We start from the raw sequence: 15,640 nt of genomic DNA on the forward strand, positions 1-15,640 counted from the left end.
TGGGGCTGGGTCTGTAGCTCAGTGGTAGAGCACTTGCCTAGCATGCGTGAGGCACTGGGTTTGATTCTCAGCACCACATAGAAATAAACAAGTAAAATAAAGGCATTCTGTCCATCTACAACTACAAAAAAATTTTTTTTAAAAAAGATGAGGTTTTTAAGACATGAATTAGTCATTAGTTCAGATCCCTTATGACTTGCATTAGTATTTCTATAAGAGATGTGAAAAAAGCTAGTTATTTCCTCTCCCCATATAAGGACACAGCAAGAAGTCACCAACTATGAACTAGAAAACAGGACCTCACCAGATATCATATCTGCCAATTCCTTGATCTTAGACTTCACAGCCTCCAGAACTATGAGAAACAAATGTCTATTTATAAGCTCCCCAGTGTATGATATTTTGTCACAGCAGCCTAAGCAGACTAAGACATATCCTTTAGGGGCAGAATTGTACTATTCCATCCAAGTTCTTGCCAGCTCCCTTTTGGACAGACTGGGAAAAAAAGTTGAAGGTATTTGTCCATTTTCTGCTGCTACAGCAGAACACCACAGACTGGGTAATTTATGATGGTTAGAAAATTATTGGTTCACAGCCCTGGAGGCTGAAAAGTCCAATATCAGAGTACTGGCATCTGGCCAGGGTCTTCTTGGCTGTGTTATTACATGGCAGAAGGGCAAAAAGAAAAGAACTCTGTATCTTCACAAGACAGAAGAGCAAAGACGCAAAGGGAGGTCCAAATCCACCTTTGTCAATAGCATTTACACCACCCGTAAGAGTGAAGCCCTCATGGTCTAATCACCTCTCAAAGATCCCACCTCAATACTAGCAGTTGGATTTCAACATGAGATTTGGAGAAGAAAAGCATTCAGACCTTAGTACCATATCGTTGTCAGTCTGGAACCAGTTAGAATGACTTGCCTAATACCTGGAATAGAACAGGAACCCTGTGCCTTATTAGCTTTATGTTCTCATGCGTTTTGCTGATGTTTCTAAGGGTAAATGACTTAGAATGTGTGATCAGTTAGATGGTTTCCCCCTCAAATTCTTCTCTACCTATATAATCTCAGAATGTGAACTTATTTGGAAACAGGGTCTTTCCAGACATAATTAGTTAAGATAAGTGATGCATCTACAAACCAACAAGCACTAAGCCACCACCAGAAGCTAAGAAAGAGACACGAAACATTCTTCAAGAGCCTTCAACAGAAAACAACATTGCCGATACTTTGATGATGATGAACTTCTAGCCAATAGAATTGTGAAATACTATTCTGATGTTTTAGCCACCTAGACTGTGATCCTTTGATATAGCAGACCTAGAAAACTAGTAGAGAAGGTGAGAATGATGATACAACACTGGGTATGGTGATACACACCTATAATCCTAGCAACTCAGGAGGCTGAGACAGGAGAATTGCAAGTTCAAGGACAATTTAGAGAGGGCCTAAGAAATTAAGTGAGACCCTGTCTCAAAATAAAAAGGGACGGGGATGAAGCCTAGTCCCTGCGTTTAATCCCCAGTGTCAAAAAAAAAAAAAAGAAAAGATAATGTTACAAAGAGTATCTATTATAGGCTTTAATGTAGAGCAGCTGTGGCATCTGTCACCAGGTTAATTGCCAGACTTGACTGACTACTCTGGCATCCTAGTCCACAGTTCCCTTCCTCTGAGAGTGCCATGTGTGTTCTTCACAAGGTGTCATTTCAATCAAAGAGAATTGTTTCCAAACTGACAAAGTCTATTCATAGTCAGGATATACTCCCTAGCTAAAGCTTTCCATCAAGCACTACATCCCTTTGGAAGCAAATATAGGTTAGCAAATCAGTTTTATGAAGTGCTCTCTCTCCACCTGATATTTTGCCATAGTATTGGTCAAATAAGAGCTCCATACCCGTTTCACTTAGAAAGCATATAAATTTATAAGACTGGAGTTATGTAAGTCTTGACCTTAATGAAATTCTAGTCATTTCAAAGACAAGTCATTATCTTTCCCTTGATATTACAGCAGAGCAGATAGCCTTTCTGATTTAACTATAATAGTAGAAGGTGAAAAAATATTTACAATTATTTTACTTTCAAGACTAAACATTAAGGTAAAACTTCATTTCTATGGCAAGGACCCAGATAAATCAATCAGACTTATACGAAACTAATCAAATGCAGACTTAGACCATTGCCTTATTATATTAAAGGGAAATTTTGACATGATACACTTCTATTTTTAAAAAACTTCAATATTCATAAACCAAATAGTAGAATCCATAAAATGAAAATATAGTAACAAAGTGTTTATTTCCATCAACTAGTAGATGTTATCAGTAAACAGCTTATTGTTTTTTTTTTCTAAAGCTTCAATATTGCATTGTAAAACAAAATGGATAAGAGTCATTTGGAAGTATTAAAGACCTAGAATAGCTAAAGCAATTCTAAGCCAAAAAAAAAAAAAAAATGCAGAAGGCATCAAAATACCTGATTTCAAATTATACTTCAGAGCTACAGTTAAAAAAATAAAAACTGCATGGGACTGGCACAAAAACAGATATATAGACCAATGGAACAGAATAGAAGACACAGATAAATCCACACAGATACGGTCATCTAATCCTTAACAAAGGTGCCAAAAACATATTTTGGTTAAAAGAAAGCCTGTTTAACAAATGGTATTGGGAAAACTGGTACGTGTATAAGAATGAGACTATCCCCATTTCTTACCCTGCACAAAAGTCAACTAAAAATGGGTAAGAGAATTAAGAATTAAATCAGAAACTTTGCAACTTTTAGAAGAAAATATAGGGTCAATACTCCAACATATAGGTAGATACAGGAAAGGACTTCCTTAATAGGACTCCTAAAACTAAGGAAATAATACCAAGAGCTAATAAATGGGATGATATCAAATTTAAAAAGTTTCTGCACAGAAAAGAAAACAAAAGCATAGAAGAGAGTGTACAGAATGGGAGAAAAATCTTTCCAGGTACTCTTCAGACAGATTAATATCCAGAATATACAAAGAACTCAAATTGACCATGAAAAAAACAAATAACCCTATCAATAAATGGGCAAATGAACTAAACAGATACTTTTCAAAAGAAGACGTACAAATGGCCAATAAATATATGAAAAAAATGTTCAATATTTTTAGCAATCAGGGAAATAAAAATCAAAACTAGATTGAGATTTCATCCCCAGTTAGAATGGCAGCCATCAAGAATATGAAAAATAATAAAAATAAAATAAAAAGAATACTTTTACTCTGGTGGTGGAATTATAAATTACTACAACCACTACTGAAATCAGTATGGCAGTTCCTCAAAGACCAGGCATGGAACCAACATATGAGCCAGCTACACCACTCCTTGGTCTAAAAAATTAAAGACATCATACTATAGTGATGCATCCATATCCCTGTTTATAACAGAATTATTCACAAAAGCCAAACTATGGAAGCAACTTAGATGTCCATAGACAAATGAACAGATAGAGATGTGATATATATATACACAACATGGTTCCATTAAGTCATAAAAAATGAGAGAATGTCATTTGAAGGAAAATGGATGGAACGTGAGACCATATGTTAAGTGAAATAAACCAAACTCCAAGTTAAAGGTCATGTTTTCTCTCACGTGTGGAAGTTTGGAAAAAGGGAAAGAAAGATGGGGGTGGGAGATATCATGAGAATGGAAAAGAGATTAGTAGAGGAAAGAGACCAGAGGGAGGGAAGAAGGAGGGGAAGGGAAACTACTGGGGAATCCCATTATTGACTGAGTCATATTGTTATATTGTGTGCATGTATGAATGAATATACAAAACAAATTCCATTATTATGTGTAGTTTTAAAGCACCAATAAAAAATATGGGGAAGCTGGATACAGTAGTGCACACCTGTAATACCAGTGGCTTGGGAGTCTGAGGCAGGAGGATCATGACTTCAAAACCAGCCTCAGCAACTTAGTGAGGCCCTAAGCAACTCAGTAAGGCCCTGTCTCTGAACAAAATACAATATATAGAAAATGGAAACATTTTAAGTCGCTTGAGCAGCTGGTTAGGTACTGACATCCTTTACTGAAGTGTAGATGGGAAAAGAAACAAGTTTGGAATATAAATCAAGAGCTGCTATAAAAGAGTTCACAGAAATTGGACATCTGCCTGGTTGCCTGAACCCAAGCCACCTGAAGAACAAAGAGAACTTTACTGAGTTGTACTTGTTGCACAGAAACTGGCAACATGTGGGTGGGAGTCCAGTGAGACTGGGGAGAGAACAGGAATTTCCACTTAGGACCCAGCCTGAAGCTCTCCTGTCCAGTGGGGATGACTTCACAGCCTTTGCATGTGACCCTCCTGCCTGGACAGGCCCTGGGTTCGATTCTCAGCACCACATATAAATAAATAAATTAATAAAGGTTCATTGACAACTAAAAAATATTAAAAAAAAAAATGTCTCATGCTGTAAACAGGTACTTCAGGAAGGAAAAAATCCTGAGAATTTCACGATAGATGAAGACTCTTTTGTTTTTGCTTGAAGTTTTTAAATTCTCTTGTTTGAGAGAGTTGTCTTTTAAAAGCACTGCAGCCTTTTGCCACTGGCTTTTATTAGACGGCAAAGCAAATAAGAAAGCAAATGATATCATCTTTGTGTCAGCTGTTGACACTTGTCAGATTTGACAGGCTAAAGAGGAGCTCTAGAACTGACATTAAGACCAAATTGGTATTCAGCTTTTAACCTCTGAGAGCAAAACAGTTTTAGCATAATGACATTAACCTGCTATTTGCATATCCCAACTCTACCAGACATGGAATAATCATGGTACGAAAGGAAAAATCCTATAGAGAAGGATTTGAAAATCTATGTTTGCTAGTGTTCCACCAAAAACTATCATATTCGATAATTTTCAATAGGAAATTAGCACATAGTGTCTTTACTATTTTGAAATACTTTTCAAAAATTGGCACTGGCTACTAATGAAAAATTAGAAATTTGATCAAGGAGAACTCAGGCTCAGTTAAATATACCCAGAACTGAAATTTTATATCTTGTCTGAGAGAGAGTTTTTAAAAAACAAACACTCCAGGATGACCAAGCAAAACATTTTTTTAATTCTTAAAGTATTAAAAATAATTATTAATTTCATTTGATCCAGCAATTCTACTTCTGGGTATGCCCAAAATTGAAAGCAGAGTGTTTCAAAGAGACACTTTTTGTTTTTCTGTTTTGCTTTGGGTACCAGGGATTGAACCCAGGGGCACTTAACCACTAAGTCACATCTCCAGCCCTTTTTAATTTTTTATTTAGAGACAGGGTCTCCCTAAGTTGCTTAGGGTCTTGCTAATATGCTCAGGGCTTTACTAAGTTGCTGAGGCTGGCTTTGAAGTTGCAATCTTCTACGTCCAGCTCGAAGAGATGTTTGTATACCCATGAGTATGTATAGCAGCATAACTCATAATGACCAAAAGGTGGAAGCAGCCTAAGTATACACCAGAATGGCTAAACACAATGTAGTATATACATACACTGGAATATTATTCAGCCTTTGAAAGGTAGCATCCGATACATGCTACTACATGGATAAACTATTGAGATCATTATGCTAAGAGAAAGAAGTCAACCACAGGAGAAATACTGTCCAATTCCATTGTATGGAATACCTAAAGTAGATAAATGTATGAAGATAGAATAGAATGGTGGCTGCCAGAGCTGGAGGAAGAGCAGAATGGGGAGTTGCTATCCAATGAGTAGAGTTTTAATTTTGCCAGATCCTGGAGAAGGATGCTGGTGATGGTCGCACCATGTGAGTGTCCTTAATAACATTTTGAAATGGTTAAGCTGGTAAATTTTAGGTTGTTTTATTTTATCACAATTTTAAAAACAACAAAGAAATATTGATGAAGAAATAATTCATCTGACATATCAGCAATATTATAAACCATCTTCCTACTGAGTTAACCCATGTACTTTTCCGCCCTATCCCTGCCTCCCGATTGTGTTGGGGATTGAACCCAGGCTTTCATACATACTAAGCCAGCATATATATAGGCTTTCATACATACTACTGAGCTACATCACCAGCTCAATATCAGCAATGTTATAATAATCTGCCAGCATAAAGCATTAAGATTTGGGTGCTGGTTATAACACACTCTTCTGAAGGTCTGGCACAGTGGGCTTTAGCTAATGGTAAGCCAGACAGACAAAAGTAATCACCTGAAAGCAAATGTAGTTTCAATGTGCTCATAGAATCATCTAGAATGAGGAAAAGGTGGTCCACCCCTCCTTTGCTGACCAGTGCACATGGAATTCTATTCAGCTGTAGAGACACCTTTTGGAGAAACATGACTAGGCTGAAACAGGTCCTAGAGGCACAATTAGGAGGCAAAAAGGACCTGAGAAACATTTTGTGAAAAATAACTACAGGACAACGAACTAGCTGCAATGAAAAAGGTTAATTTGTTTCTTCTGGCAGGAATAGAATTAAGATTAAAAACTAAAAACTAGAGAGGCAGGATTTGGATTAGTAGAACTTTTTGACAGTTTCCATAGCATTTTCTCAGTATCCTACCTGCAGAACTTTCCATTTTCTATCTTCAACTCAAGTTACTCCCAGGAATTACCTCAACATCCAAACAACACATATGGGGATCTGGAGTATTTGTTGAAGAATTAAAGAGTACGAGAATGATTAAACAAATGCCCGCCAATACTGGCTAAAGACAGCTGAGCTGTCCCTTGGGAGAAGGTATTCAAACACTGGCTAGTTAACTACTTGGCGGAGATGTTTGCAACAAAGCCAAGCTTTGTTTTCTAGGTTGGAGTGGATGACTCTTTAAAAGCCTTTCAAGTCCTGAAAATCTATGGTTTCATTGCTTAGGTTTAAGTTCTGGCTTGGCCCACTTAGCAATTTGGCATTAGGTGAAGTCACTTAGCTTCTTTGATCAAATGGAATTGTCATATAAACCCTTCCTGCTACATAAGTTCTTTGGAGGATCAAAATAGCATTTTAACATAAACAAACAATAACAAGAAACAAAAAACAAGAAGCCTAACAATGTCCCTACCTTGATTGGCAAGAAGTCACACATAAGCCTTAAGAGGAAAAGCCCTGGGGAGGGTGAATAAATGCCTGAATTGAGAAGAACCAGAAGTCTGGCTCTGGCTCTGTGGTAGAGCTTGCCCTTGAGCAGGTAGGGAATGTTAAAAAACCCAAATACTGTGTGTTCAAGGACCTAACAATTTCAGGCTTGTTGAGGGTCAGAGTACTACCTATGAAGGTTCAATCCCACAAGGACAGCAGCAATTCCTCCAGAATATACTCTCACGCATTGCCTAGAACAGGCAGCTGGCAAGTCCTAGAGTGGTCAGGTCTCAGTCAAATGATAGATTCAGGTTATCAGGAACACCTGAGAAAGAGACCCAGGCACAGTAGTGACTCTGGAGGCCAAGGCATGGGCATTGTAAGTTGAAGGCCAGAATCAGCAATTTAGCAAGGCCCTAAGCAACTTAGCAAGATCCTGTCTCAAAATCTAAAAAAATAATAAGAGTTGGGCATATAGCTCAGAGGTAGAATGCCCCTAGATTCAATCCCCGGTAGCCCCCCTCCCCTGCAAAGGGGAAAAAAGAAAAAGAAGAAGAAAATGAGGCAGAGGCCAGGAATATACACCCACATAGTAAGAGACAGAGGAAGGTTCTACTTAGGTCTTTTAGATTTTAGACTTAAAACATTAAAATTAATACCAGGTTCCAACTGATAGTTCTGGTGCTGCAATTATACTGCCTGCCTTGGTCAGAATAGGCTCCTCATATGCCTGAGGTTAAACCTGTGGGAAGAAACCATCAGGGTTTGTAAGTAAATCTGTGGGAAAAAGACCTTAAATAGGAAAATGCTCTGAAATTTATAAAGGGTTTTTTATACAGGTGTTTTTTTGTTGTTGTTGTTTATTTTGTTTTGTGTTTTTTGGTGCTGGGCATCCAACTCAGGGCCTAGTACATGCCTAATATATGGAGTACCACTGAGCTACATCCTCAGCCCAAGTGTGTGTGTGTGTGTGTGTGTGTGTGTGTGTGTATATGTGTATATATATATATATATATATATATATATATATATATATATATATATATATATATATATATAGTGTTCTGATTAGAAAGCTGCTTCTGGAGTCAGACTGCAGGGGAATGAATCAGACTTGTCACCTAACATTGAGACTTGCCTCTCTGAGCCCCCATTTCTTCAAATATAAAATAGAGATAGTGGTAATATTTAACTCAGAAGGTGATTTGAAGTTAATGGGATAATATGAAGCACTTAGAATCATACCTGGCATAAAAAGAGCTCTCAATTAATATTAGTAGTTACATTTTTTTAATATAGGTTCTTTTATATTGTCTGGGTTGGCTGGGACCTCCAGGACTCAAGTGATTCTCCTACCTTGTGAGTCCCTGAACTGCAGGCACACACCAGCCTGCCTTGTTCAGCAGTTATAGATTTTGACTAGAGCTCAGTGATCCATTTTGACTTATATACCTATGTAGTTTTTTCTGCTCAATGAACTGTGCTTCAATTATGTCTTGGTTTTCTTCACCTGTATCAGTAGTTCTAACCAGAAGTGACTTTGCCCCCAAGGACATTTCGCATTGTTTGGAGACATTGTTGGTTATTATAAATTGGTGAGGAGGGTGCTAGTGGCATCTAATGAGAGAGGCCAAGCATGCTGACAAACATCATCTGATTCACATGTCAGTACCCCCATAACAAAGAATTATCATCCCCAAATGTCATTAGTGCTGAGGTTGAAAAATCCTGACCTAGACCCTTTTCTAGTAACCATCTTTGACAACTCTGAAGGAATAGGATGGTGCATTCTTCTTCCCTCACTTTCTAGGGCCCTACTCTGAAAAGATGAAATGTGTACATAAAGCTGTCACCTCAGGGCACACTGTCATAAGGAGTCTTCCTACCCTTGTCCTTTCTTCTAGTTGTGTTCTGGAGTTGGGGGTATGGTGAGATTTACACATTCTGGAATGTAGCAGGCCACTTTGATTCTTCTTCAGTATTTCCCAGTTGCTTTCAGAAGGTTGCAATTTTCAAATGGTTATTGATTGATTTGGGGGAGTGGAGGGAGGGAGGGCCAAGTAAGCCTGCAGTCTGGCTGCAGAGAGCAGTGCCAGCACATTCAAGGCAAGGCAGAGAGGGAGGATGAAGGGTCTTTATAGCTACCTCCAATTGGGAAGGGTCATTTTGTTTCTGGCAGCATAATATGGGGATTTGTCAACTGTGCTCATTTTTCCAATTGTGTTTTGTTGCTTCACGAATTATGAAAACGCATTTTAGATCCTAGCCATCTTTTCTCATCTTTTCTGGAACATCACAAGTCTTCTTACCAACAGCTAGGAAAGGAAAAGCTGTCAGGGCTGCTGGCCAAGTGCTGTTTAAAATCATTAATTTTTCTCTACTCCTTCTGCTGATTCATTTTGGAAAGGACAGACGAAGGCAAGGGAATCTCCATTGGAATTCTCAGTGAAGCCATAGGAAGATTTGACTTTTCACAGATTCACTCTTAGAGAAGCTTAGAATGAGATTTCAAACCCCAGTGAAGAGGTGAGGGGGGTGAAGGGATACACTGATAGGTTTCACTGTCCTATCATCCTACCTCAGGATTTCAGAAGTCAGAGTTGGCAAACAATCCATGGTTCAAGGGTTCTCAGTGACCCAGTAGCAGTATGAATAGTTACACTGTGCCAATTTCTAATTTCAAATTTAAGCTACTCAGCTGAAATGGCATATAATCAAGAAATTAAGCTTCATAATAACTGGAATAGTGGCTACATTTTAAACCTGATGAGCTTTATGCGCCATGTGCACATAAAGAATGTTTTTTAATGGCTGATGAGTAAGCTAAATATTCATTTTCTTCTCCAAATGGCTATGGATTTTCTTTTCCTCGGTGAACACTGATCTTGAATACACCCAGATGTTAAAACCCAGATGTTTCTCTCTGTGAGCAAAAAGTGGTCTTAATTAGTTTTTATAACATATACATGTGTTTTCCTCTAGAAAAGTGCAGCACTCAAAAAATAACATCTTAATTAAAATCCAGTGAATGCTTTTTCCTGTTCTTTTTTCCCTATATAATCTTGTTCCATATTTCCTGTATCTAATACAAAAAGAAGAGGAACCTCCAAAATGTTTTTTGGGTAAAAAAAAATCAGATTTTGTGAATTTATGACTTTTGAGTTTATGATTAAATCTCCTCATTTATGTAACTTTTATTATGGGTTTCATGAAGAAAACCTCTGCAATTATATTCATTTTACATATCGATAAATTGATTTTGATTAGAAGATGGCCCAAAGCCATATTCATTTTGTCAACTGCCACCAAATGTACAAAGGCCACGATGCTGAATTTCTGGATGCCTACTCCTTAATGGAATATAATTGATAGTACCAAGAAATTACACTGTGAAAATTTATCATTTTTTCTACTATATTATCTACATTTAGTATATCTAATTGAAAAGTCAAACCCTTTTAGAAGTGTTAGTTAGGGCTGCCAGAATAAAGTACCTCAACCAACAGGAATTTGTTTTCTCATGATTCTGTATGCTAGAAGTCTGAGGATAAGTGTTGGTGGGTTTGGTTTCTTCTGAGGCCTCTCTCCTTGGTGTGTAGATGAGCACCTATCTTCTCCCTGTGACTTCACATGCTCTTCCTTCTGTATATATGTCTGGGTCCCAATTTTTCTTCCTTATAAGGACACCAGTCATATTGGATCAAGGGCTACTCTAATGATCTTAACTCAATTACCTCTTTAAAGTCCCCATGTACATATATAGTCACATTCTGAGACACTGGAGGTTAAGACTTCAACATACAAATTTTGTTTGGAAGCTCCCAAACGGTAACTCTTAAGGATGGCACATGTTTGTTTCAACAAATCTCACAAACCTGAGGATATCAAAGCCTCCAAGGAATAATGGGGTCCCTGGAAGTTAAATACATGCTAGTGTAAAGGTCAGGATTAGGTACACCTAAGGTGTACCTAGAACCTCTAGTTTGCTCATCAAGTTCATCCTTTCAGGATCTAGGAAAAAACGAAAGGGTGAGTGAGAATTCAGAAGAAATCCTTGGAAATATCCTCAATCCAAGGCCAGTTTCTTTTTTTGCTACTTAGTTTAGAAGCATGGATGTTCAAAGACCACAAAGGCTATCATTGCTCTAATATGTGGACTGACTTACTAATAGGACACTCCCCCTCACCAATTTGTCTATTATCTATTTATCTTCACAGGTAACTTGTTTACTAGTCATGATACTTGTCATGTGGGGGTTCTGATCCAGGAAATAGATTCAAAGTTTGGCAGGTGGAAGAAGATGCGAGGCACAGAGGAATATTGGTCATCCTTTATTCAAGGCGGCCATATCCATTAGCCAACCCTGGGCTTCACCTTCAGCCTCTAGACGATTCATTTAACTCCCCATTTAGCCCCCTTCCATAGCCCCTTTTCATATGCAGGCCAAATGAAGAAGGCACTCTGCCAACAGGTTACATGAGGAGGTGCATGCTCACAAGTTAGTGTTTATGACCTTGAAAATATATGCTGAATCAGAGTGTTTCTGGCCTTGACTAACCCTAACACAGTCGGTCTACAGCCCTAGCTACACACTAAAAATGTAACATAACCTGCTGGAAGTCTCAGTGAGGGAGCCGAACTACAGCCATTTTGGGGCCTGTCCCAACAATACTTAACTTCCCTAAGGCTGGTCTTCCTTATCTCTTAAGTAGGGATAATAATAGTACTTATATCACAAGGTTGATGTGAGGATTAAATGAGATGATGGTATTAAATTGTCTACAAAGTATGTAATAAATATTAGCCAACATATTGGCTAAGCTCCATGAAGGCAGGAGTCATATCTGGATCAGTCACTATGGTGTACCCAGTTCCTGAGAAGCTGAAGGCACTCAATGAATATGTATTTCCTCTCACTTCACCTCCCTTTGCAGTCCTGTCTGCATGCACAGCCCTGTGTGCATGGGAGCTGTCAGATTTGGAAGGACAAACAACCTCCAGTATTGGTGAGCAAACCACCTTGCTCAGTCTTTGGTATTGTGTTATTAGCAATAGCAATTAGTCTAAGTCAATAGTATATGAGTAAGTTCTCATATATAGGAAAGGAACAAAGAGAAGCTAAGTGCAAAGGAAATGAATCATAATTTGAACTCAGTCCCATTTTTTTCCCACTCTATCATACTGCTTCCTAGACTGTTGTCCCATAGGACTATGTTATTATTATGGTGGCATCCATATATTTACATATGGCAGAATTAGGCTTATGTTTTAATTTATTATTTCTCTTCCATAATTTTGTGGTTATCCTTGCCTGAAAAAAAATTTTTTTTCAGTGCCAGGGATTGAAAATAGGGCCTTCCATATGCTAGGCAAGTGCTCTGCCACTAATCTATACCACCACTTTCATTGCTTGTTTAAAAAAAAAAATACAATTTAAAATCATATACATAATAATCAGCCACACAATAATAATTTATCTCAGTGACATTGTAATTATAACTAACTATATATTAATTCAGAACAAATTAATATTTTTAAAGACTGTCCTCTTGTATATAGATAGGTGTTTTTTCCCCTTACTTAAGGCTCTCAATATAGTTTTCTAAATTTCTTCATCTTGATATTAACACACTCAAATTGCTATTTGTAAAATTATTATTATAATATGAATATTTTTGTTATAATTTTTAGGTTGTTATATCTGGTAGAAATCATTTATAAAATCTTCCTCTTAAAAGCACTAAAAAGTGTTCCTATGGTTTGGATATGAGGTATCCCACACATAGCTCATGTTAGGCAATGCAGAAATGTTCATAGGTCAAATGGATTATGAGAACTATAACCTCATCATCTGTGGGCACTTGATCTTGGACTTCCTAGTTTCCAAAACTGTGAGAAATAAATGTTTATTGTTTCAGCTGTCTCATCTGAACTAAGACAAGACTGAAGGAGACTAAAGAGACATGCCAGTGGGATGCAATGAAGCACACCTGTAATCCTAGCAGTTTGGGAAGTTGAAACAGGAGGATCGCAAGTTCAAAGCCAGCCTCAGCAACGGTGAGGTGCTCAGCAACTCAGTGAGACCCTGTTTCTAAATAAAATACAAAATAGGGCTGAGGATGTGCCTCAGTGGTTGAGTGTCCCTGAGTTGAAGCCCCAGTACTTACCCACCTCCCTAAAAAAAGAGAAAGGCATGCTAACTAAAATAACATGATTCTGGGCTGGGGTTGTAGCTCAGTGGTAGAGCACTTGCCTAGAATGTGTGAGGCACTGGGTTCAAGCCTCGGCACTACATAAAAACAAATAAATAAAAAGAAAAGTATTGTGTCCATCTACAACTAAAAGTTTTTTTAAAAAAAATAACAAATTATTCTGAAATAGAGATCTCATAACTAAATCCAAACATACACAATCAACTAAATTGTTTTGGTTTTGTTTTAGTGGTATTAGGACACTTTACCACTGAGTTATATCCTGAGTCCTTTTTATTTTTTATTTTGAGGAAGGATCTTATTAAATTTCTGAGGCTGGTTTTGCACTTGCAATCCTCCTGCCTCAGCTTCCTGAGTAACTGAGAACACAAACATGTGCCACCACACCCAGTCTAATAGACTAATTTTTGACCATAGCATCAAGAGGACACAATGGTGAAAGGATAGTCTCTTCAATAAAAGGTGGTGGGAAAACTGGATAGCCACATGCAAAAGAATGAAAATAGATCCATTTCTCATAATATACACAAAAATCTACTCAAAATGGATAAAAGACCCAAATGTCAGACCTAAAACCATACAACCCCTGGAAGAGAACACAGGAAAAACTACTGAATATTGGTCATGGCAATAATTTCTTTTATTTATTTGTTTGTTTGTTTATTTATTTATTTTTAATATCACACCAAATGCACAGGCCACAAAAGCAAAAATAAATGGGGTTCTGGGCGTGATAGCGATTCCCTGTAATCCCAGTGGCTTGGGAGGCTGAGGCAAGAGGATGGTGAATTCAAAGTCAGCCTCAAGGGCTGGGGTTGTGGCTCAGGCTAGAGCACTTGCCTAGCATGTATGAGGCACTGGGTTTGATTCCTTAGCACCACATAAAAAATTAAATAAATGAAGTTATTTAAAAAAAAAAAAAAGCTTTCTGCCCATGGACGCCCGCGAGAAAGCATTGTTAAAGTGTCTCTTCCTGCTGCCATCATGTCTAAATCAGAGTCCCCTAAAGCACTTGAACAGCTGCGGAAGCTATTCATCTGCGGGCTGAGCTTTGAAACAACTGATGAGAGTCAGAAGCGGAACACTCATACAACTGAACTGTGTGGTAATGAGAGACCCAAACATCAAGCGCTCCAGAGGCTTTGGATTTGTCACTTATGCCACTGTGGAGGAAGTGGACGCAGTCATGAATGCAAGACCACACAAAGTGGATGGAAGAGTTGTGGAACCAAAGAGAGCTGTCTCAAGAGAACATTCTCAAAGACCAGGGGCCCACTTAACTGTGAAAAAGATCTTTGTTGGTGGCATTAAAGAAGACACTGAAGAACATCTCCTAGGAGATTATTTTGAACAGTATGGGAAAATTGAAGTTATTGAAATCATGACTGACCGAGGCAGTGGAAAGAAAAGGGGCTTTGCTTTTGTAACTTTTCATGACCATGACTCTGTGGATAAGATTGTCATTCAGAAATACCATACTGTGAATGGCCACAACTGTGAAGTGAGGAAAGCCCTGTCAAAGCAAGAGATGGTGCCTCATCCAGCCAAAGAGGTCGAAGTGGTTCTGGAAACTTTGGTGATGGTCGTGGAGGTGGTTTTGGTGGAAATGACAATTTCGGTCCTGGAGGGAACTTCAGTGGTCATGGTGGCAGTTGTGGTGGTGGTGGATATGGTGGCAGCGGGAATGGCTACAATTGATTTGGTAATGATGGAAGCAATTTTGGAGGTGGTGGAAGCTACAATGATTTTGGCAGTTACAACAATCAGTCATCAAATTTTGGACCCATGAAGGGTGGAAACTTTGGAAGCTGAAGCTCTGGACCTTACGGTAGTGGAGGCCAATATTTTGCCAAACCATGAAACCAAGGTGACTGTGGCGGTTCCAGCAGCAGCAGTACCTATGGCAGTGGCAGAGGTTTTAATACTGCCAGGTAAGAAACAAAGCTTAGCAGGAGAGGAGAGCCAGAGAAGTGACAGGGAAGCTACAGGTTACAACAGATTTGTAAACTCAGCCAAGCACAATGGTGGCAGGGCCTAGCTGCTGCAAAGCAGACATGGTTTAGACAATACTTATGTGTATGGGCAAAGAAACTCGAGGACTGTATTTGTGACTAATTGTACAACAGGCTATTTTAGTTTCTGTTCTGTGGAAAGTGTAAAGCATTCCAACAAAGGGTTTTAAAGTAGGGTTTTTTTTTTTTTTGCACCCATGCTGTTGATTGCTAAATGTAATAGTCTCATCATGATGCTGAATAAATGTGTCTTTAAAAAAAAAAAAAAAAGTCAGCCTCAGCAACTTAATGAGGCCCTAATGAGACCTTGTCTCTAAATAAAATATTAAAAAAAGGGCTGGGG

At 38.3% G+C, this 15,640-nt stretch overlaps 1 pseudogene; it reads left to right on the top strand.

Annotated features, from left to right (window-relative positions):
* The first annotated feature begins 14,269 nt into the window (after nucleotides 1-14,269).
* On the top strand, nucleotides 14,270-15,361 carry LOC143405766 (heterogeneous nuclear ribonucleoprotein A1-like; annotated as a pseudogene).
* The last annotated feature ends 279 nt before the right edge of the window (nucleotides 15,362-15,640 follow it).

Source organism: Callospermophilus lateralis, chromosome 8 (genome assembly GCF_048772815.1).
Source record: "Callospermophilus lateralis isolate mCalLat2 chromosome 8, mCalLat2.hap1, whole genome shotgun sequence".
NCBI lineage: Eukaryota > Metazoa > Chordata > Mammalia > Rodentia > Sciuridae > Callospermophilus > Callospermophilus lateralis.